We start from the raw sequence: 21,602 nt of genomic DNA, 5'->3' as shown, positions 1-21,602 counted from the left end.
CCCCTGACTGTCTGTAGAAGGTTGGATTCATTGCTGCACCAACCTGGCTTTCCAAAAGGAAGAAAAAAACAGCTGGCAAAAAGCCCAAAAGAGAGCAGGCAGGACTTTCCGAGAGTGAACAGAAGCAGAGGGAAAGAGGACACACACAGACACACAAACACAGACACACGTCTCTCAACCCATATATCTCTCTCCCAATCTCCTCCTCTCTCTGTTTATCACTGTGTATGTCTCTTCTTTCCTGCTCACCCCCTGTTGTGGTTAGCTCTGGCCCAGCTCCTGCCCCAAGGACTGTGAATGTGGGGGAGACATCCACATGCTGCAGGCCTGTTTTGCCCCCGGTGGAATCTGCTGATGAAGGCTCCTCTGACCAAGAAGACATGAGTGACAGGGAGGAGGAGAGTGTGGCAGACAGCTCAGAAGGAGATCAATTATCTAGTTCCTCCTTGGATTCAGAACAAGAGTTAATGATACAGCCATGCATGCGGAGAGCGACAACAACAGAGAGATTATTATCAAAGAAAATGAGGCCACCTGTGGTTGGGTGGGGCTGTGGTAATTAGTGAGGCTGCTATAAATAGCAGCCTGTGGGTTTGGCCATTGTGGAGTATTATCTGAGCGTTGTGTTTCATGACTGCTTTACTGACTGACCTTTTGTGTGCTGATTTTCCCCCGCTTTGAAACTAAACCAGAGCAAAGTGTGTTTCACTTTGTGAAAGAAGGACTGAATTGCCTCACAACTGCAAGCTAAGTATCACAGAACTGATAAGGGACTTGTACAAATTACCAGTTTGTTTGGAGACCAGTGCTCTTTGCTATACCAAAAGAGGGCTTAGTTTAAGTGAATTTTCATTATAAAGAACATTGTTTTGAATTTTCAAACGTGTGTGTGTCTGAAATTTGTACCTGTGAATTTTTGGGAGGAGTGTACCAGGGAGCCCGACAGAACACCCCCTCTGTATTTTTTTTCTCTATGTCTCTTCCCTCCCGTCTGCTGTGGTTGACCAAACCAGCAAGTTCTTTTTGGTGTGCTTTGCTACCTCCTTTATTTCTTCTTTTTGGAAATCCAGGCTAGCAAAGGAGCCATCGCCATCAGCAGCTTCCCTTCAGCTGGCTGTTCTCCTCTCCTTCTATTCTTGCAACCTAGAGAGGAGCAGGAATGGGGCTCGGAATCCAGTTTGTCCCTCACTCCTCTTCCTGCTCTCCCAAGGTCTGTTAAGCCAGGGCTGGGGAGATTCCCTTGCAGGGAAAGGCGCTCAACAGGAAGCAGCTTCTCTTCTGCACCAATGCTCCCGCCATTGCCTTGCCCTGTTATCCCCCACCCACAGCAGCTCTTCGAGCGTGGAGGGTGCAAACTCCACCCTGAAGCAGCAGGAAGTGAAAGCTGCCTTACATGCAACGAAGGCAGGTACAGGGGCACTTTGCTCCTGCACTCTCCAGCGACCCTCCTCCTCTCTCTTGTTACATCCGGGCCAGCTGTAGCTGAGTTGGGAGCATGCGCACATACAGGGGTACCCTCCCTAAGCAAATGGCTGCACTCGCCTTTCCTACGTTTTGGCACTCTCCTGAGAGTCTCCCTGCGCGTGCGCGTGCTCCCGGCTCAGCCACAGCCAGACAGTGGGTCACAAAGGGGGGGGGAGGATCGGGCAAAGGGAAATGTGGCAGCTGGCAAACGTTCTTTGGCCCGGATTTCCAAAAATATCCCAAAAAGTATTAAAAGTAGCAAGGGGTGGTGTTAACCAGTGATGGGACAGGGAGCCAAGGCAGAGGGCCCAAAGAGTCGCACATGGCTTGCAAGCCACGCTTAGCCAACCCGTGGACTATAGGTATATTTGGAATTTGGGTCACATGTTCGTACTTTCATTTTACAAAATGACATCTGGAAAAATATGTAATGTCAATGATTTCAAAACAGCAATTTGATTAATGTTGGAATAATTTATTGGCCTATTCATGACTGTATACATTTCTAGCTTTCCATTAACTTATGAAGTCCAATTGCTGAATTCAATCACTGTGTGTGTTTGTGTGTGTGTGTGTACATATGTGTGAATGAACTAAATATACACAGGGAAATTTGACACAATCCTTTTGCTGCAACATAAAAATGACTCACCTGCTGTTTCCTGAGTAGATATCTCCATCTATGTCTTAGTGATCTTTTGTAAGAAGAATATAATAAATTAACATGCTCTGGAATTGGTTATAATTATCTTGATATCCCATCTCAAGACAGTATGTGCAAGCAATGAGGTTTTTTTTTAATGTGCATAGGAATGGCAGCTGGAAATTACGTCCTTCATGACAGATTCAGGCTCAGTTGGTTACACTGATTTTTTTTTGTTTATTTATATTTGTCAAACAATTATAGTATGGTAACTTATATAAATAAAACATTAGAAAAGTAATGATGAAAAGTAATGAAAGAAGATAATAGAACAGTAGGGCAGGGATGGCAGGTACAATGCCCCCCCCCCTCCATTTAATCTGTGTGAACAGGAATTTATTTTCTAGAGGCTGCTGCTCCCAATATGATATTAGAGGAGTTCTTACATGATCCTCCATTTTCTTTCTCAGATTCCACCTCTTCAGCACTACATTTGACTGTGTCTTGGTTGTATAAACCCAGATAATCAGTAGAAGGCCATGAAGAGATATAAAATCCCTAACCTTTTCCTGCCATGTAATGTTTATTATGTAGAACAGCTACTGGTTAATCCATACTTTCAAGCATTTTTAAAAAGTTCAGAAGAAAAGTAATTATACCACACACAGTTTTGCATGTTAAAGCTTTTTGAACATCAGTGTAGTAGCATCTATTTTGGGTAGATGTAGGATCAGCAAGTTTTAGGATAGCACGATTTACAACTGGCTTTGAAACAGAGCAAAGCAAAGCAGCTGTGTGGGTGGAAATTAGTTTAAGTGAAGTTCTAGCTAGATCTAGTGGTTCAGTAATAAAAGTGTAGGGCTTTCTTAAGAAGAGAAAGAAGACCTGCTAGGATCTTTCTAGGGCAAATAAGCAACTTATAGGAAGAAAATTTGAAAAAGTGGATTTATGTTGGGAGGGAGGGAGAAGTGAGTGGAAATGTTTTGCTGCTTAAGATACATTTACATTGCACAAAGCTAAGATATAGCAAAATTTAGGCAGTAGTTCATTTTTCATATGAAAAGCAATAGGAAATGAAATCACTGTTTTTTGTGCTTGGGCACCAGATTTCAACTGCATATTCTTGAGAGATTCCAAAACATGAATTGGGACATGTATTGTCTATAGCCGTGTTGGTGAACCTATGGCACACATAGCGCAAGTGGCACGCAGAGCCATATCAGAGGGCACATCAGACTTATCCATGTTTCAGCTCCAGCTTGCATGCACGTACTGGTCAGCTGGTTTTTGGTCTTGGGGAAGGCCATTTTGTCCTCGGGACGCTTCAGGAAACTTTCCTTGAAGCCCCAGAGGCAAAAAAAAATGCCTAACAGACAAACTAGAAGTTTGTAAAAATACATTTCCAGATTGCCGTTGTGTTGTTTTTTGCACTTCGGAGAGTATTTTGTACTCTGGAGCACTGTTCTCTGCAAGGATGACCCAGCTCCTTTAAAAATTTACAGTGATCATCAGTGTTCGAGAAGTGCAAACCAGCATCTTCGAGCCTCTCAGGAGGAGGTGGTAGCTCAGCTTCTTCCCTTTGCTGGCCAGTTAAGGAAGGTGCCTCTGAAGGAGATGTGCCGAGCACATTATCTTCTATCACCTTTATAAGTAGCATATCTATCATCATATCTTTAGGTATTCATAAGTACTAACACTTCCTCTTTAGTAAAACTCTCATTGCCTTTAGTAAAATGTACATTGTCTCACTAAAGCAAACTTTGCACCGTTATTTTCCCTTTTCTCATCTTACTAACCTCTGAATAACTGATGCTTACTGGAACACGCAAGGAACAGTAACAGACAAGGAACAGTGTCACAAGAGTGAAACTAACAGATGGTATAAGTTGCAAATATGCAGTAGCTGCATGATTGAACCTACCTTTCCTGTTTACATGATTGCATTTGATAACTTTTCTCTGTATAAGGACATGATATTACGTATGGTCTGTAATTGGTACAGATAATGACATGCCTTGATCATTCTGACTTTCCATAGAAATATAAAAGTACTTCCCTAGCCACAAGCTGAGATTCAGACATTGCCTTTTAACTTCTGAACCTACATGCATAATAAACCTGTGTAACTCCATCTCCTTGTGGTCTCCATTCCCTTAGCTGGTGAAATGATTCATCTTCAACATTTCTGGTATCCCATACAGGGAATCAAAGGGGCCTTGAGGCTCTTAGGGGTCCATTTCAGTGTTGCCTAGTCCGCTGTGTGAGAGGGAACCATCCAGGCACCACCAGACACCTTATCAGAGGACCTTCCCATTAACATCAGGACTAAGACACTGCGGTCGATACTCCAAGAACCACAGCTGAAGGAGACTGGGGACCAGGACATCACAGGCCAACCAGAGGGATAAGTGAGCGATGCTTCAGAGGCAAGTATCTGGAATAAGGTGTAATCTCTCCCTGTAAAAAGGGACGGAGTCGAGGACTGATCCCCCTTGTTTAAAAGGTAGTGCTTGAGAGATTTAGAATAATTGACTCCCTGATAGATGATTGGTGGGTGGCTTGTCAAAGTTAGCCTGGTGTGTGTATATCTACTGCAGTTCCCACAGGTGACTGTGACACTCTGGCACCCTGGGCCAGTAGGATGTGTGGGGGGTGTCTGCAGCTCCCATTGGAGACTGTGATTGTCTGGCTCCCTGGTTCAGGCATGGCGTGTGTGAAATCCTCTGTGTTTCCTGAAAGGAAGGACCCCTTACCTTCCTTTCACTGTAGCCCTTCCCATTTGTCCTATCTGGTGCCCCGAGAGGATAATGGGAAAAGGATAAAGTGTGTCACTCACTCCATTTGAGTGTGTGATGAAACATTTTAATACTGTCTGTGATAATAGAACTCAGTCATATGGCATAAAATGGAGCAGACACAAACTTAGAAAACTTTGCACAATTTAATGGCCTTCCTTTAATGTGGGGTGGCCCGACATAGGTACATTTGACCATCTTAAGATACAAAATTGTATTCCACCCCACCCTGGAACACCCAGACCAGGCCCCCTATATCGATGTATGGCTTGACTTGGTCCAGCACCCACCTCCATGGATTACTAAGTGTAAGACGCAGAAATGCAAACTCTTAACATCACGAATAGCAGGCTGAAGTGAGCAACTGGCTCGAGGCTCCAAAGCAAGAAAACTCAATCAAATCTATTTATTTGTTCATTCATTCATTCATTCCACTTCTATGCTACCCAATCCCGAAGAACTCACGGTGTCTTAAAACAACAATATAAATACAACATAAAAAGATGCAAAACGATAGAAAAAAGTCAAACATTATCTAAGACTAAAGCATTATCTAAAACTAAAACCCCATTAAAAAGTTATTATAAAAAAGACAGTCACAATCATATACATGCACACCATTCATACAGTTGGCCATCAAATATGTAAATTTATGGCTCCGGGGCCTGCCGGAAAAGCTAGCTCTTCGTGGCCATACAAAAGGCTAGCAGAGTGGGAGCAGTATGGACATCAGAGATTCAGACATTCGTGCCCTTTGTGAAAGAACTGTGACTCAGGAAATTTTTTAAAGACTGGCTCGAGCTAATGTATTGTTTTTATTATTGTATTTTTCCCTATATCCTGCATATTTTTCATTTTTATTAGTGGGTTTTAAATATTATTAATTTAATATTTTAATTAAATTATTGGAGGGGGGTTATTAATTGATGGATAATTGGGGTGGGTGGAGTAATGTGTATGGAATGAATGGGTGGGGTGGGTGGGATTATGAATGAGTTGAATGTGAATGATATGAATGATATACTTGGTCCACCTGGTGCTGGAGAGGCAGGAGGGGAGGGGCACCTATCTCTGGGGTGGCAGAGGGTCAGAATATCCTGGTGTTGCTGGGGAGAGGAGCTAGCCATACCAGGGGAAGGAGCGATTGCTGCCTAATAGTGATCCCTTGTTCCGGCTCTGTGAGCTCAACCCAGGGTACTGGTGATGAGTGTAATTCTGGCCCTGTTCTCAGGCTGCTGCTACTCAATGCCAGATCGATGGTAAATAAAGCTCTCCTCATCCAGGATTTGATCCTGGAGGAGGAGGCCGACCTGGCATGTGTGACTGAAACCTGGCTGGGCCCAGAAGGAGGAGTTCCTCTCTCGGAAATTTGCCCAGCTGGGTTTCAGGTATGGCATCAGCCTCGACCGCAGGGAAAGGAGGGAGAAGTGGCTATCATAGCCAGGGAGAGCCTTTGCCTGCATAGACCTGTTGCTCCAGAGATTGTGGGTTGTGAGTCCCTCCTGGTGAAATTGGACTTAGGGGTTCAGGTGGGCTTGTTGCTCACGTACCTGCCTCCCAGCTGCATGTCAACAGCCCTGCCTGTGCTGCTCAAGGAGGTAGCCGGGCAGGTGGTAGGGTTCCCCAGACTTATTGTCTTGGGGGACTTTAACCCACCATCACTCGGTGAAACCTCTGGGCTAGCGCAGGAGTTCATGGCCACCATGACAGCCATGGACCTGACTCAAGTAGTACAGGGTCTGACTCATGAGGGGGGACATGCACCCGACATGGTATTCCTCTCTGAGCAACTGAGCAATGGTCTGAGACTAAGGGGCTTAGAAGTGTTGTCTTGAGGAGGCTTCCGGTTTGGCGGTGATCGCGGCGGGACATCCTTGGCAGGGCTCTGCCAAGTGATCCCTTCTACCCCCTTCGAAGGTCGCATTTGCGATCGGATCGGGCTCGGATGGCCCGATCCCAGAACAGGGGGCTCCCCTCTGCCCGAGGAGCCATCGCTGAGACTCCAGAGGCAGCGGTTCGCCCCGCAGCTTTGAAGACGGGAGAACCGATCCTCTTCGCCTGAGAGGACCGGCCAGCGCTTTCTCCCCTCACCCAGCGGGAAGCCGAGAAAAAGCTCTAAATTGAAAGTTCCACATTTAACTAACTGAAAAAGAATACATCCGATAAAGGACTCAAGGTAAAAAATTTCCTCTTTGTTTCAAGACCAAAATCTGAAGATTTGATCGTTCGCAAGCCCCAAGGGAAAGCTTTCTTTAACGAGGCGAAAGTGAAAGTTTTTTTTTTCTGAGTCTCATCCGCAAATAACAGCCGAGACTAAATTCTCTCATTTTCATTGTTTCCATTTTGCATTTGAATTTTGGAATCTATAAAACATTTTTTTTACCCTATGCTTTAATAAAAGATCTTGAACTGGAAATGACTATTTAGAAGATTTCAATGCTTAAAAGAAATTAGTAAAGATGACTAAAATTTCTTTTTTATAGTCTGTCAAAACATTGTGTTCCGGGCTGACATCTTAACAGCGGAGGAACATAACTTTGTTGCCTTATTTTTTTTTCTCATCCTGTTGTCTTTGCAACATAATAACATTATATAACAACTTGAAAATAAATGGGAAATAGAAGGAACTGATACCTTTTCTTTGGAATATTTACCTTTGGATTAACCTACTTGGATTACTTGCTGATTGCCTTTGAACTACTTTGGATTACTTGCTGATTGCTTTTTTTCCTTGGGATTATTTTTTCTTCTGAGAACCTTTTCACATCTGCCTGATCATATGAACTTCTGACTTCTAACCTGACTCCATCTTGGGATCTATTTTTTTTGCCTTTGTCTTGAATTTGGAAAAGAACATAGACTCCATTTTAACTACAAGAAAATTATTAATTTGACTTTTTTTTTCTTTTCGTGAGACCTGCAATTGGGATTAAGTACAACTGTATTTTCTGACATTGGGATTCACACTCTTTATTCATCTAATATAATTTCCTGATTTATAATAAGAACATAACTATACATATTGTGTTTTCTTTTTGATTAATTAACTCTTTTTTTTTGTTCTCCTTCTGATTTTCCCTCTTTTTATTCCTATTTTTAAAAGAAGTTTGAATTGAAGATTATGCATTGTTAGCAAACCTTGGTTTCCTGCTCTATTCTAATTATTTGAATTGAAATACTCCCCATTTCTTTTTTCTCTCTCCCTTTTTCTCCCTCTTCTTGCTGCCTTATTAAGTCTTTTTTCTCTTCCTTTTTTTTTCTCTGTACTTTTTCAAAGTCTCCCTTTTTAAAATAGTTATTACTCCTTTTTTGCTGTCATTTATTTTGTCTTTTTATTAGACCATTTATTTTTAACTTTTACTGGTTTTCTATTCCTAAAAGTTTTATATTTGTTTACTGAGTTATTATATCTTTAAACTTTTAAATTTTCAAAATAATTAATAACAATATATATTGGATTTTGAATTTTCTTGATAATTGAATAGTTATAATTCAAGCGTAACCGCTAATAAAACAGATTGAATAGATTTGGAATTTATAGAAATTTTCTCCTTTTCACTATATATAAATTTAGATTGATTTAAATTAATTCAAATTTTAAACAGCGGATTCAAAATTGATAATGTCAACTTCTTCAACCGTTGTTAAAACAGTCAAAAAACAACCTACTGCAACAATCTCTTCTCCACAAGTGTCCCCACGTCCTTCCCCGACGCACCAGGCCTCAGCTATGTCTTCCAAGGATAAAGAAAAAGACAAAACAACACAGCCCAACTTTGCAACATTACAAGAAACTTTAAACAATATGCAGGACTCTATCTTTAAATCTCTAGAGAATGCCACCCAACAAAGAGAGGTTATAAAAGAGGATGCAACACAACAAAGGGAAGCTATAAAAGCAGACTTGGCTGAATTTAAAAAGGAGATGGCCCAACTGAAAGCTGATATGGGCGAGGTCAAAGACCAGATAAAGGTGATCCAACAAACACTACAAGAAAGTGATGATCGAGTGAAAAAGGTTGAAGAGAAATCCGACAAAAACGCAAAAAGAATTGATTATCTCGAAGGGAGAGCTGATGTAAGACACAGAAGACATGATGAATCAATTATTCAGCTGGAGATGCAAAGTGCTTCGTATGGACTACGATTTCAGAACATGAAAGAGGAAAAAGATGAAGATTTAAAAATGACTATGGCGGAAACGATTGGAGGAATACTCCAGGAGGATCCTGCTGCGCTAGTGAAAGAAATCGATGAAGTTTACAGGACTTCGAATAGTTACATCCGTCGCCACAATCTTCCAAGAGAGATTCATATCAAATTCACCAGGAAAACTTTGCGAGACGACATACTCCATTGGGCAAGAAACTCCAAACTCCAACATCAAGGAGTGGAAATAAAAATATTAAAACAAGTTCCAAGAAGTGTCAGAGAGAGCAGAAGAGATTACCAGTTTCTTACCAGAATTTTGATCAAAGAAAATATAACCTATCGTTGGTTAATCCCACAAGGTCTTTCTCTGACATGGCGTTCTACAAGATACAAGCTGGAAAATGTAGAACAAGCTAGGTATTTCTTTGAAAATAGTGGCATTAGCCACATGGACTTTTCAGATAAACAACAAGAGGCTCAACAACAACCAGCACAACAGCAACCAGGGGAGATGCTAGCAATCCAACAAGAAGAATTATTGGGGGCCACAGCTCAAGTAATAGAGCAGGACCAAGGTGCTATAAGAAGAGTTCAGCCTCAGCGAGAAACCAAAAAACCCACTAAATGACAACAACTAAAGATCTAAAGATCTTTTCGGTAAACGTTAACGGACTTAATGAACCAAGGAAAAGGAAACAAATCTTCTCTAAAATCAGAAATCAAAATGCTCAAATTGCAATACTACAAGAAGTACATATCAAAAAAGATAACCAAAAATTATTGTTGAATCCCAAAATTGGAAAAATGTATGCTGCATTAGCAGATCAAAAAAAAAGAGGTGTGGTGATGTATGTAGAGAATTCTATAAATTCCAAACAGATATATAAGGATAATGATGGTAGAATATTGATTGTGCAAGTTGATATTGAACCTAGACCTATAGTGGTTGTTTCTATTTATGCTCCCAATGAAGACCAAATGACATTTTATAAAAATTTACATCAAATGATAATAGATTTAGCTATTGAGAATGTATTAATAATAGGTGATTTTAATGCTATTGTGAATAGGCAATTAGACCATTCAGGGGGAGGGAGTCATAATAAAAGGAAAAAAACAAAAAGAAATCTACTACCAAGTACTTTCCAAAAAATGAAAACAGAATTATTGCTAAATGATATATGGAGGGAAAGACACCCCCATAAAAGACAATTTACGTTTTATTCTAATCCCCACAAAATCTGGACAAGAATAGACATGGTATGGACATCAAAAATGGTTGCAGAAGAAATAAGGGAAGTAGAGATAGATGTTAATACATGGGCTGACCACAACCCAATAGTGGTTTATATAAGAAGGAACAACAAACAGAATATTTGGCGGATGAATAGAAATATATTAAATGATAAGAAATATAAAGATTGGATCGAAAAGGAATTAAAAATATTTCTTGAAATTAATAAAACCCCAGACACCACTCCACAGAATATATGGGATACACTCAAAGCTTATATAAGAGGGTTAACAATATCTTATACAGCAAAATACAATAAGGAAAATAAATTAAAGTACGTACAACTAATAAATGAATTAAAACAATTGGAATTTGCATCGCAGCAACACACCAAGAACAGAGACTTTAAAACAGAAATAAATGTAATTAAACATAAAATTAGAATTATAGAACAAAATCAAATAACTGAAAAAATTAAAAGAGCAAAACAACATTATTTTGAACATGCAAATAAACCAGGCAGATGGTTAGCATATAAACTTAGAAAGCAGAGTCAATCCAAATTGATAAAAAAATTAGAAGACAAAGACGGTACAATAAAATATGATACAGAAGGAAAGGCGGACATTGTTTATAATTTTTATAAAGATCTTTATGCCAAAGACAACGTTAGTGAAGATGAGGTTTTTAATTACTTACAGGCTTCAAAATTACCACAAATAACAGAAGATCAACAGACTATGTTGGATGGTCCAATAACAATGGAAGAACTCCTAACTATAATTAAAAAGCAGAAAAATAATAAGGCCACTGGTCCGGATGCTATACCGGCAGAATGGTATAAGATAGACAATGAAATAGTAAGAAACTATATGTTAGAAATTTTTAATTTATGTAGACTTGAGGGTAAAATTCCGAAATCTTGGTCAGAATCGCTGACAACTTTAATACACAAATCCGGTACTGACCCACTAAAAATCCAAAATTATAGACCCATATCTTTATTAAATGTAGATTATAAAATATTTATTGCCATTTATGCAGATAGACTTAAAAGAATTATAAATGGAATAATACATCAAGACCAAAATGGATTTCTACCAGGGCGACAAATTAAAAATAACCTTAGAACAGTAATAAACACATTAGAATACTATGAACAACATCCAGATAAGACAGCATCCTTAATGTTCTTAGATGCTCAAAAGGCCTTTGACAACGTTAACTGGACATTTATAAAAATGCAATTAAACAAAATGAGATTTGGCTCAAAATTTGTTAATTTAATAGATACTATATACTCAAAACAAACGACTAAAATAATACTAAATAATAACCAATTACAAGCACTTGATATAAACAAGGGAGTTCGTCAAGGATGTCCTATATCACCATTGTTATTTATTATGACACTTGAAACTTTATTAATTAAAATAAGAGCGGATTCCGAAATAAAAGGTTTAACTATAGGAGACGAAACTTACAAACTCCAAGCTTTTGCAGATGACTTAACGTTTATAATTGAAGAACCGATAACAACTGTTCCTTCTTTATTGCAAACTATTGAACAATACGGAAAGGTAGCAGGTTTAAAGATAAATAAAAGCAAAACTTCTTTCTTAACCAAAAATATGAATAAAATACAAGAAACTAAATTAGAAAATATTTCTGGAATAAAAACCGTAAAGAAAGTAAAATATTTAGGAATAAATTTAACAGCGAAAACAATAACTTTAAAAAATGATAATTACATAAAATTATTATCAGAAATTAAAAAAGATTTAGAAACATGGAATAACCTGAAAATATCTTTTTTAGGAAGAATTGCCACAATCAAGATGAATATTCTGCCTAAGGTTTTATTTCTTTTTCAGGTAATTCCAATAAACCCAGGGGGAACTTTCTTTAAAACTTTGACAAACTTAGTTAAAAAATTTATATGGCAAGGGAAAAAAGCAAGGATAAGAATAAACTGTTTGGAAGACATTAAAGAAAGAGGAGGATTTGGTCTTCCAAACTGGAAATTATATTATCAGGCCGCTGCCTTAACATGGATTAAAGATTGGATAACCTTAGAGAATAAAAGAATATTAAATTTAGAAGGACATGATCTTATGCTGGGCTGGCATGCATTTATATGGTATGACAAGGAAAAAAATCACTCATATTTTAAAAGACACACATTAAGGAAGTATTTACTAGAGGTTTGGAAGGACATAAAGAAAAATCACTTTTTAAATGTCCCAGAATGGATAGCCCCCCTAGAAGCAATAACACATCCAAAATCTATAAAAGATACGAAAATATTTTATAGATATAAAGAATTATTAAATGATCAGATGAAGCTAAAGCCTAGGAATAAACTACAAGAAGAAGGGATAATAATAGATTGGTGGCATTATGCCCAGATTCGATCCAGATACCAGAAGGATATAACTCTTTACACTTTTAATAAAAGTAAGAATTTGCTAAGTCATTTAATTATCAATAATTCAGTAAAAATGATAGGGAAAATATATAAATTTCTTATCGCTCACAAAAATATAGAGTTGACTCTAAAAGATACCATGATAAGATGGTGCAGAAACATAGGTAAGGAAATAGATATCGATACTTGGGAAAAAGTCTGGATTAATAATTGGAAAATGACCAAGTCAGTTTCATTAAAAGAAAACCAAATTAAAATGTTTTATAGATGGCACCTTCCACCAAACAGGATAGCTAAAATGTTTCCTAAAACATCCCCACTGTGTTGGAAATGCAAGAAAGATATAGGAACTTATTACCATCAATGGTGGACATGTAGCAAAGCTAAAACTTATTGGAAGATGATTGAGAAGATATTAAAAGAAATACGAAAATATGACATAGATAACACCCCGGAATTTTACTTATTAGGAATTACTAATCAGACTTATAAGAAGGAAACTTTTTACTTAATCATACACATATTAACTGCGGCTAGAATAATATATGCGCAAAACTGGAAGGGGGAGGAAATCCCCAAGAAAGAAGAAGTTATAGCTAAAATATTAGATTGCGCCGAAATGGATATGATGACAAGACGATTAAACGATCAAGAAGATACAAAATTTTATGAAACATGGAACAACATATATAAATGGTTAGATAAGAAAAAATAAGAGATAGATCTGTTTTTATTTAGGTAATAATAATATTAGATGTATTTGTTGATGATTTTGATATAGCAGTTTACTCACAAGCGATATATTAAAAATTTTGTTTTATGTATGTTTAGTAAATGAGATTTGTTTGAATGTTTGATTAGATGAATATATTACACATAAATAACATATTAAGCATTTTTACTTATACCGTACTAATATTGCATTTAAGATTTGAAAATTTTTTACTAGACTTTTTAACATTTAACAAATGTTTGATTATGTATTCTTTTTTCTATTTGAATGTATACTTTCAAAAGAAGCGGGGAAACACATCCCCATTTTATGTTTAATGTTTGTACGTCTGTATGTCTGTTTTATGAAAAAATAATAAAAAAATTGAAAAAAAAAAAAAAAAAGAAGTGTTGTCTTTGTCATGGTCAGACCATTTTCTACTGCGGCTTGACCTCCAATTCTCCCCCGCAGGGAGGCAGAACCGACTAGGTGGTTCCGCCCCAGATGCCTGATGGACCCAGAGGACTTTCAAAGGGCGCTTGGGGTTTTACCAGATGCACTCGTCCACAGTTCGACAGAGTCTCTTGCTGTAGCCTGGAATAAGGCTGCAACAGAGGCTCTCGACCAGATTGCACCATTGCGACCTCTCTGTGGCACTAGAACCCGGAGAACTCCTTAGTTTACCGAGGACCTCCAGTAGTTGAAATGTCAGAAGAGCTGCCTAGAGAAGCGATGGAGGAAAAGTAAGTCCGAATCCGACACATCAAGACTTACAAATTGGCGCTCAATGTGGCAAGATGTGTGTATCATGCCACCTTGATTGCATCAGCGGAATCTAGCCCGGCTGCCCTGTTTAGGGTGACCCATTCCCTTCTTAACAAGGTGGGAGTTGGGGAGCCCTTGCAGAACAGTGCCGAGGATTTTAACACATTTTTCGCTGATAAAATCGCTCGGATCTGGGTAGACCTCGACTCCGATTGGATAACAGATTTGACTGACAACGAATCCTTGACAAGCCCATCCTTGTCCATCTGTCTGGGAAGAGTTTGATCTGGTGACACCTGATGAAGTGGACAAGGCCATTAGAGCTGTGAGTTTCGCCACCTGCTTATTGGATCCGTGTCCCTCCTGGCTGGTCTCGGCCAGCAAGGAGGTGACACGGAGCTGGGTCCAAGAGATTGTCAATGCTTCTTTGGGGAGGGGTCCTTCCCGGCTCCTTATAAGGAGACACTTGTGTGCCCCCTCCTCAAGAAGCTTTCCCTGGACTCAGCCATTTTCAATAACTATTGTCCAGTTTCTAACCTTCCCTTTATGGGGAAGACTGTTGAGAAGGTGGTGGAAGAAGAAGCCTTGGAAGAAGCCAATTATCTAGGCCCTCAGCAGTCCGGTTTCAGGCCTGCCTACAGCACAGATACTGCTTTGTTTGCATTGATGGATGATCTCTGGCGGGCCCGGGACAGGGGTTTATCCTCTGTCCTGGTGCTTCTTGACCTCTCAGCGGCTTTTGATATCATCGACCATGGTATCCTTCTGCGCCGGCTGGAGGGGTTGGGAGTGGGAGGCACTGTCTTTCAGTGGTTCTCCTCCTACCTCTCCGGTCGGTCGCAGTTGGTGTTAGTGGGGGGTCAGAGGTCGACCTCTAGGTCTCTCCCTTGTGGGGTGCCTCAGGAGTCGGTCCTCTCCCCCCTGCTATTTAATATCTACATGAAACCGTTGTTGTACATACTCCTGGTCAGTTGGAGGAGGAGGATGAACTTGAGAACTCTGATACAGATAGTGTTTATGAATTAGTGGTAGGCCCGGGGTTACAGGTAGTAGAACAGGTCGGAGGCCAGCCACAGGATGTTGCTATGAGTCCAGAATCTAGCGAGGAAGAAACAGACGTTTGCTGGGTCAATCCTAAATTCAGAAGGGTCCAAAAAACGTAAGGAACAGGTGTTTGGAAGAAGATATTAAGGGGAGGAATGAGTTAAATACTGGAGTGATGTATTTGGTATATCAGGGGGCCAGTGGGAAGAAGGGTGCAGTTTCAATGTTGTAGTGCTAAAATGAAAGGTATTCCCATTCAGCTCCCAAGCGAGCGAAGTCATTCTGTGTTATTTTAGTCATTTCTGCTGTTTTTGAATCATGCTGTGAGTACATAAATCTTGGTAAAAGGAGGAGGCTGGGAGGAATGTATGAGGAATGTAATTAAGAGAGATAATGGGAGAACCAAAATGAACTGAATTTTGAATACAGAAGAGAAGAGAATAAAGATGGAGTTTCTTTGTTTATGAAATACTGCATTTAATAAGAGTTATTTGTAATAGCCAAAGTTCTACCAGAAACCAGAACAACCGCAGATCCTCCAGGGGCATGGGGTGAGGTATCATCAGTATGCCGATGATACCCAGTTGTACATCTCCACCCCATGTCCAGTCAACGAAGCAGTGGAAGTGATGTGCCAGTGCCTGGAGGCTGTTAGAGTCTGGATGGGTGTCAACAGACTCAAACTCAACCCTGATAAAATGGAGTGGCTGTGGGTTTTGCCTCCCAAGGACAATTCCATCTGTCCATCCATTACCCTCGGGGGAAATTAATGACCCCCTCAAAGAGGGTCCGCAACTTGGGCATCCTCCTCGATCCACAGCTTACATTAGAGAACCATCTTTCAGCTGTGGCAAGGGGGGCCTTTGCCCAGGTTCGCCTGGTGCGCCAGTTGTGGCCCTATCTGGACCGGGGGTCACTGCTCACAGTCACTCATGCCCTCATCACCTCAAGGTTCGACTACTGTGACGTACTCTACATGGGGCTACATTTGAAGAGTGTTCGGAAACTACAGATCGTGCAGAATGCAGCTGCGATAGCAATCATGGGCCTCCGTAGGTATGCCCATGTTACTCCAACACTCCGCAGTCTGCATTGGTTGCCGATCAGTTTCCGGTCACAATTCAAAGTGTTGGTTATGACCTATAAAGCCCTGCATGGCATCGGACCAGAATATCTCTGAGACCGCCTTCTGCTGCACAAAACACAGCGACCGGTTAGGTCCCACAGAATTGGTCTTCTCCGGGTCCTGTTGACGAAACAATGCCATCTGACAGGACCTAGGGGAAGAGCCTTCTCTGTGGTGGCCCCAACCCTCTGGAATCAACTCCCTCCAGAGATTAGGATTGCCCCCACCCTCCTTGCCTTTCACAAACTCCTTAAAACACATCAGGCATGGGGAAATTGATTCCCCTGGACTGTTCTGTTTTATGCATGGTTTGTATGAGATGTATGATTGCTTTTATATTAAGGGTTTTAAATTCTTTTAACTATTGGATAAACACTTGATTAGGAAATCCCTACTGAGAATTTGGTAAGACATTAAAAAGAAATATTATATCAGAATTCCTAGGTAGCTATCAACCATGGAGGCCATCATCTACCCAAATTTGATGGACCCCACAAAAACCATGAATTACAAAGATATTCGACATCCAAATGGAGATCTGAAAATCAAAGAAGAACTAGAATCCCAAAACTGTGAGATTGATTGGTGGACATACACTCAAATTAAATCCAGGTACAACAAACACAGAAAAGGGGCAGGCATAGTTATAACAACCAACCCACTAGATAAAATCTTGACAGGACCAGGTGATAAAATAATTACAAAGATATATCACCATTTCCTAAAGCCTGATAAAATCGAAGGAATAGTAAAAGATGCCATGATCGCATGGGCTAAAAATGTCAGATACAACATCCCTCTAGCCGACTGGAAAAAATCCTGGAATACCAACAGTAAAATTACACTATCTGCGGTATATAAAGAAAACTATTATAAATTATTCTACAGATGGTATCTTCCTCCCTCAAGATTCACTAAAATATACATGAAATTAAGCACAAACTGTTGGAAATGCAATAAGGAGATGGGCACCTTCTGCCACATGTGGTGATCCTGTCCCAAAGTTAAAGTTCTATGGAATTCCATACATAAGTGGTTACTAGAAATTACACAGGAAGAGATTGAGTTCACTCCAGAAGGTATGTTATTAGGAATTTGGAACAAAAAATGCTCTAAACAAACTAGTGAAGCATATAACAACAGCAGCTAGAATAACATATGCTCAATTATGGAAAAACCAAAAAGTCCCATTGGGAAATAATATTATTGACAAAATATATAAATGTGTAGAAACATAAAAACATAGGAGACTGATGGCAAAAAAAGACCTCATGATCCATCTAGACTGCCCTTATACTATTTTTTGTATTTTATCTTAGGATGGATCTATGTTTATCCCAGGCATATTTAAATTCAGTTACTGTGGATTTATCTACCACGTCTGCTGGAAGTTTGTTCCAAGGATCTACTACTCTTTCAGTAAAATAATATTTTCTCATGTTGCTTTTGATCTTTCCCCCAACTAACTTCAGATTGTGTCCCCTTGTTCTTGTGTTCACTTTCCTATTAAAAACACCCCTCCTGAACCTTATTTAACCCTTTGATATATTTAAATGTTTCGATCATGTCCCCCCTTTTCCTTCTGTCCTCCAGACTATACAGATTGAGTTCATTAAGTCTTTCCTGATACGTTTTATGCTTAAGACCTTCCACCATTCTTGTAGCCCATCTTTGGACCTGTTCAATTTTGTCAATATCTTTTTGTAGGTGAGGTCTCCAGAACTGAACACAATGTGCTCTCACCAGCGCTTTATATAGCGGGACCACAATCTCCCACTTCCTGCTTGTTATACCTCTAGCTATGCAGCCAAGCATCCTACTTGCTTTCCCTACTGCCTGACCACACTGCTCACCCATTTTGAGACTGTCAGAAATCACTACTCCTAAATCCTTCTCTTCTGAAGTTTTTGCTAACACAGAACTGCCAATACAATGCTCAGATTGAGGATTCCTTTTCCCCAAGTGCATTATTTTATATTTGGAAACATTAAACTGCAGTTTCCATTGCTGTGACCATTTATCTAGTAAAGCTAAATCATTTACCATATTACAGACGCCTCCAGGAATATCAACCCTATTGCACACTTTAGAGTCATCGGTAAATAGGCAAACCTTTCCTACCAAACCTTCCCCTATGTCACTCACAAACATATTAAAAAGAATAGGACCCAGAACAGACCCTTGTGGCACACCGCTTGTAACCTGTCTCTGATCAGAATACTCGCCATTAACAATAACTCTCTGATGTCTACGCTTCAGCCAGCTGCAAATCCACTGAACTATCTAGGGATTAAGTCCAATCTTCACTAATTTATCTATCAGCTCTTTATGTGGAACCGTATCAAAGGCTTTGCTGAAGTCCAGATAGGCAATATCCATGGCACCACCTTCATCCAACACCTTTGTGACATAGTCAAAGAAATCAGTGAGATTAGTCTGACATGATTTGCCTTCAGTAAAACCATGCTGATTTGGGTCCAATAAGTTATTGTTTTTTAGGTGCTGATTTATCCTCTTTTTGTGTAGAGTCTCCATCATGTAGAGATGGACGAGATGATGAATGAAATTAAGGGAACAAAAGACAAAGAATCTAATAAGAAATGGAAAAAGTGATATGAATGGATCCAAACTAGAAACAAGATAGAGTGGTACAATGTGTCAGGGTATATAATAAACAGAAATACACACAATACAGATTCAAACAATAGTAATAGATGAAATAACTATTCCTAAACATATCTACTCTCTTTTTTACCTGTTAGATTAATTGATATCTTCATTTAATCTTACTTCTTTTCATCTTAACTATTATATATACGTGTGTGTGTGTGTGTGTGTGTTGTTCTGAGTTCGGGTTTTACCCCGTGTAATATTTTGAGTGTCTACGCGACGTTTCGGTGAAATCATATTCACCATCATCAGGCTGAAGTTGTTAGCTTCGTGCTGCTTTGAATGGCAATTGCAAACAAACTATATTCAAAGCAGCATGAAGCTAACGACTTCAGCCTGATGATGGTGAATGTGATTTCACCGAAACGTCGCGTAGACACTCAAAATATTATACAGGGTAAAACCCGAACTCAGAACAATCTACATACATATACCCGTGAAAATTCTACAAAAACAAATATATATTGCAATGAATGTATTGCATATTGAACTGTAAATACAAATTGCAATGGAAACGGGTCATGATTTGTAAAAGACCATAGAGATGTTTTTTAATCTATTTTGTGGAAATCAATAAACAAACTTTAAAAAAAGAAAGAAAGATGCATTCTTCACCATTTCCCTACTCAAGAAAAGCCAGCATCTGTTTTCCTTTGAATGGGAAAATCCCATATCAGGCACTAAGCCCCATACTGGGACTAGATTGCCACAAGAATTTAAGAATTCCCCTACCCTCTTTGGGGCAGCACTAGCTAAAGATTTAGAAAGCATTGCATCTTCCATATCCTGATGTGGTCTTACAATATGTTGATGACTTACTAGTCACAGACCACAGAAAGGAAGATTGCTGGGAGAATATCTATCAACTCTTACACCTCCTCCAAGACAAAAGCTACAAAGTATCTAGAAAGAAGGCCAAGTTAGTGCAAATGAATATTTGGGATATGATATTGAGAGCAATCAGCATACCTTGGGCCATGAAAGGAAACAAGCTATTTGTCAACTCCCAGAGCCAGCCAATAAGAAAGATTTGGGGGCTTCTTGGGGGCTGTCAGATTTTGCAGAATCTGGATTCCCAACATCAGTGTGTTAGCTAAACCATTGTATGAAACCATTAGAGGAAATGAAAAAGAGCCTTTACTTGATCAAAGTGTATAAAATCATGCATGGGATAGAAAAGGTAGATAGAGAAAAATTATTTTCTCTATCACACAATACTAGAACGAGGGGGCACTCCCTAAAGCTCATAGGTATAAAAGCAAGGACAAATAAAGGGAAATATTTCTTCACCCAGAGGGTTGTTGGTTTATGGAATTCACTTCCAGAAGAGGTCGTGACAGCTGACAGCCTTGATAGCTTCAAGGCAGGATTAGACAGATTCATGGATGCCAAGTGTATCGGTGGTTATTGAACCAGATGTCCATGTGCCACCTCTATGTTGGTTGAGGCATTTGTTGAGGGTCAAGGGAAACGGAGGGTTTTGCCTTCTCTTTCTGTTCAAGATCCCCATGTACAATTGGTGGGCCACTGTGTGACACAGAATGCTGGATTCGATGGGTTTTGGCCTGATTCAGCATGGCTCTTCTTATGTTCTTATGTTGTAATTGTCACGCTGAATATTGACAGCCCCAGAGACATTCAGAGTCATTCAGTAATTAAATAGTTAACTGTGTGTGTGTTTTATTAGCTCCTCCTGTTATGATGTAAAATCCTGCCACGTCATTTCAGCTCACATCTGTCTTTATGCCTTTCTCCATTTTAATATAGTCAGTCCTGTGTTAGCAGCCATAATGTGAAGATGTATTTTTCATTTGTCTCTCATGACATATTTACTTTTCTACTTTTATAATAAAAAGAAACCTTGTTTTGACAACAAATGTTTGCTCTCTCAATCCATCCCCTCCAAGATGATTTAAGGTTCAAACGGACTTTAATTACCCTCATTTTGACATGGCAGCAGAGGTCGGTTGATAATATCTATTAAATCTAAAAGCAACAAATTTATGTAATGCCTGCCAAGTGTAAACATAAAGAATTATTTACTGAGTCCTTCTTCGCCCAAATGTCAGAAGACCAGATAGAAGACATACAGTCTCTCATAAATAAAACTAAAGAAAAATGGTCTCCAACCATGGAAGGACAATACTCTGATGAAAAGGAAACTGAAGCCAAACAAGAGCTTTTCTCTGCGGGAGATGAGGAAAGTCTCACACATCAAAGCATGAGTACAATTTATAACCCAACTTCAACTGCTTTTGTGAATGCTGAAAAACTAGGAGACAGTTCAGGTCAGCTGATTTATGACCCAAGCAATTTAAAAGGTGCTGTAATGAGCTCTGCTGAGCCCTGCAGTCAGGCAATTCCCGAATGCAGTGCGTCCATTCAACATAGTGCCTCGCTAAAAGCAAAGATGAAACAAAGACATTCCGATGACCGAGAGTCAGTAAGAAGTTTAGCGAGCAGTCTGGATTCAATCAATGATATTGACAAAGTAAATAGCATAATAGCATGTTTAGAACAATCTCTTCAAGATACCCAGGCTTTTGTCTCTGATTTCTATAAGGAGAGA

Source organism: Erythrolamprus reginae, chromosome Z (assembly GCF_031021105.1).
Source record: "Erythrolamprus reginae isolate rEryReg1 chromosome Z, rEryReg1.hap1, whole genome shotgun sequence".
Taxonomy (NCBI): domain Eukaryota; kingdom Metazoa; phylum Chordata; class Lepidosauria; order Squamata; family Dipsadidae; genus Erythrolamprus; species Erythrolamprus reginae.
Note: the sequence above shows the minus strand (reverse complement) of the source record.